Consider the following 3,677-nt stretch of genomic DNA (forward strand, 5'->3'; position numbering starts at 1 on the left):
ACCTGCATTCAATTTACATTTACTACTAATCCTCTCTGTGAAAGGTGTTTCTATATTACTGTAACAGCTACAGCGAATTCTAATTATAGAAACAAATGGTGGTGATAACCCATGCATGTAAGCACATAACTCTAGCCAAAAAGCCATTCTGTTTCTAACATTATAATGCACATTATGATTCATAATGATTGTAATGAAAGAATAGAGCCCACACACAATACTCTTCCAACACATATAAAGAACCAGCAGATTATCTCAGTAAATCTGCTGTCAGTATGTCCACTATTGTTATTTTCTCTCAGTACTTTATCAGCCAAACAACCTCACTGCTGTACCCGACAGTGACTTAAGGATGACAGTGTGCCCGTGGGGACAAGTGTTTATTAGATCAAAATGCCTTAACTAACAGGATATCACATAGCACTAGCTCAGTTATTGTGTTATGAATTGGCCGATCATATCAATACTGTAACTTTATCTATAAAAATTAACCTTCACAGGTGACTCTAAACATTTAATATATTTGTCTTTGTAGACCTGTAGGAAATGATGAATGACTGACATGAATATCACATCAGCATAAACCAAATATGTTACTGAGCATAGAGATACAAGAAGCAACAAAAAAGCTTGATCCAGCATTTTTTCTGATTTCTGTTAACAAATGTCAGCAGCCAATATAAATGTTTTCTGTCTTGGTAAAAAAAGTATTTAGTAAGACAGAACTTTGGGAACTCACCCACAGTACATCCCCATAGGGTTTCACTTTATCTGCCTGATGAGACCTCCTCTCAGGACTGTGTGTGTATGTGTGTACATACGTGTACAGACTGCGCTTGACTGACTCTCCTGTTGCACCTTGAATACAGATGTGTGGAATATCTCACCTGCTTTAGTCTGTATAATATTTTTTTCTTCAAGCATTTATTTGAGTTAAACAATCAATTGCTATGACTTACACAGAAACAGACACATAAACATTTTAAACAAATTAAATAAGATTAGTTGCATTTGCCATAAATGAAAATGTGTCATTATCATGGAGAATCCACACCAGGCCAGATGTTTGCAGCCAAGTGGTAACAGTTTAATCAAAGCAGATAAAATAAAGGATGATCACACACAGACTCTCTCTACTCCATTGTTTCCTCTATATTATATTTATTCTAAATTATGATTTTATTTTCTCTATTCTTTTCACATACGTACAGAGCACATACTGAATGTATACTTTAGAACAAAAAATCAGCGTAGCACTGACAGAAAGCAGTAGTGATTTTAGCACGTCACAGGGACATTGGTACAAATCAGGTTTTAACCCGTATTATACAGATTTTATTACTTTTAAATTGATTAAAAGGGATATACATTACTGTATATGCATGTCTGTGCAGTACAGAATATATCAGATATGTGTGGATGTGTTGAAGTTTCATTTATAATTAATAACAATTTTGTGACTTGTTTGTTTTTACTCGAGTTTGAAGGATTACTGAGAAAACTGAGTGGGTAAACTCCAATCCCATAATGTCAAAAGTTAAAACCAAGTTCTTTTTTCTTAGCTCCTGAAAAGTTAAAGGTTCAGAGGTTTTGATGCAATCTCAGCTCTCCATTGCCCCAAAGCAGCAAAAGTTATTTTGAGCAATACAGATGCAGAGCTCACACCACACAAGAGGAAAAGCACCAGAAGAAATGACCAAAGGTAGTAAACTTTATTCTATTGGGACCATGCATGTTTGTCCAAAATTTCCTAGCAATCCATCTAATAGTTATATATTTCAGTCTAGGGCAAAGTATGAGATTGACTAACATTTCAAACCCCACAGCAATGAAACTAAATGGCTAAATTTCTTAAACAGCACTGATGGTTTTCTGGTCTAGAGATGAAGCTCTACTGTGTACTTTATACTGAAATGCCTCTGACTAATGACTCCTGCCTGTCCAAATATCCAAATCCTCTGAAACTAAAACAGGTCCATACAAACACTGAGAGCAAAAATAACTTTGAAATAACTCATCCCTTGCATGTGTATCAGCCAAATTAATATAGAAGGCTGGTTTACAGTATACAAAATACAAATACTGGCAGATATAAAATAAAATAATGTCCGTAAGTTTGCACTTATGGTCTGCATTTCACACATCAAGGTGGAAACCCGTGAAGAATAAGTTAATGTGCTTTTTGAGTCATCTTTGATTTAACATTCCACCTGTTTTTAAAGATTTAATTACATCAATTCAAGATAACTCTTTTTGTAGGTGTTTATTTCATTTATTTTTAACCACAAATAAGTTCAGTGATGCAGTGCATGAATATACGAAAAAGGATAATGGCCCCCAAATTACAGTATTTTGACACTGAGATTATATTTTCTCACCATGACTGGCTGTGCACTAAAGACAGTCTTAAAGCACTGAGACAGTCAACTTAATGATCCAATACAAGGAGGCAAATTGCTATTATTTGAAACTACTACTATTATCACTTTTTGCCCATCAAGCAGAGTTTTCTCTTCACATAATGCTCTTTGTAGGAGAAGGCTCTGTTACCAATCCGCAAAACTTCTGCAAGGCTACACACAAACACACAATCCTATTTTGAACGATTTATCATTGGCTGTCTGAAAAGGTAAACACATGCGATTCCTTGTGCTTTATTATTGTTTCGACAGCCATAAAATATATATTTTTATCACAATAGTCAAAAATCTGATCTTTAATCCAGCCTGAGTTACTTGTGTTTTATCACCTCCAGTGATTTGTATCCTGCTACAGAGCACAAGTTTAGAACATACCCATGTTTTTTTTTATTCTCCTTACAAAGTAAACATGTACAGTATTGTTTTTTTATTAGTAGTGCATGCAAGTGGGAAATCAAGCAATCAGATCAAAAATCCTAACTACATTAATATGTTCAATTCTTTGTACATTTTCTTCATTCTATTACTGTTTAGGATCACTGTTACCCAAATAATAAATAACTAGAACAATCTTATACAGATTAAGTCTTCAGAGCATGTTTAGTACGTTTAGTTATGAACTGTAACAGAGTGAATGGTTGCAGAGTCTGTCCTGTTGACGAATGTGGTTGTGCTGACAATTATCTTCTATTCTTAACATTGTCCTTTCAGAAAAAAAATATATACAATGAGAACATACATGAATACTAGTCTGAATATTATAACAAAAATAAATACATTGTCTGCAAGGAAATTCAATTCTTCTTCTCTTACTCTCAGACAGATTTGACCACATAAATAGTCTTCAGTTCTGCTGATGAGATGAGCAAACCTGTGCCAAGCAGGTGACAAGCAGAACTCAAAAAATAAATTAAGAAATCAGTGACAGCTGAATTAAGACTTGGAAATGTATGCTTACTGCTATGTTTCCTGGCTGGCAGATAAAGCAGATGACCTAGTTTGCCTTTTAAAATAAGAACAATAATAACTAGCCTGAGAAGCTCCAGCAGCTAGACAATTGGGGGGTTGGGATGGACAAAACAGGAAAAGCAAATATGTGATGAATTCCACAATCACCAGAAGTGTGGTGTCCTGGTACACTGAAAGGAACTGACAACTTTCTCTGAATTTCAGCCAGCAGAGGGCAGTAGAGCAGAGACAATATAGTATATCTATAGGCATAGGAAAACATTTTGTTGTGCGTTAGTATTTAAGAGC

At 34.9% G+C, this 3,677-nt stretch overlaps 1 protein-coding gene across 1 annotated transcript in view; it reads right to left on the reverse strand.

The window, feature by feature from the left end:
• Positions 1-1,060: 1,060 nt before the first annotated feature.
• Positions 1,061-3,677, reverse strand: part of LOC118336273 (transmembrane protein 65-like) — a gene marked incomplete in the record, with an annotated part of 36,876 nt that continues 34,259 nt past the window's right edge. Inside the window, 1 exon segment of the mRNA XM_035672882.1 lies at positions 1,061-3,445.

This window comes from Morone saxatilis, unplaced genomic scaffold (assembly GCF_004916995.1).
Source record: "Morone saxatilis isolate NCDOM2014 unplaced genomic scaffold, NCSU_SB_2.0 Contig24, whole genome shotgun sequence".
In the NCBI taxonomy this organism is placed as follows: domain Eukaryota; kingdom Metazoa; phylum Chordata; class Actinopteri; family Moronidae; genus Morone; species Morone saxatilis.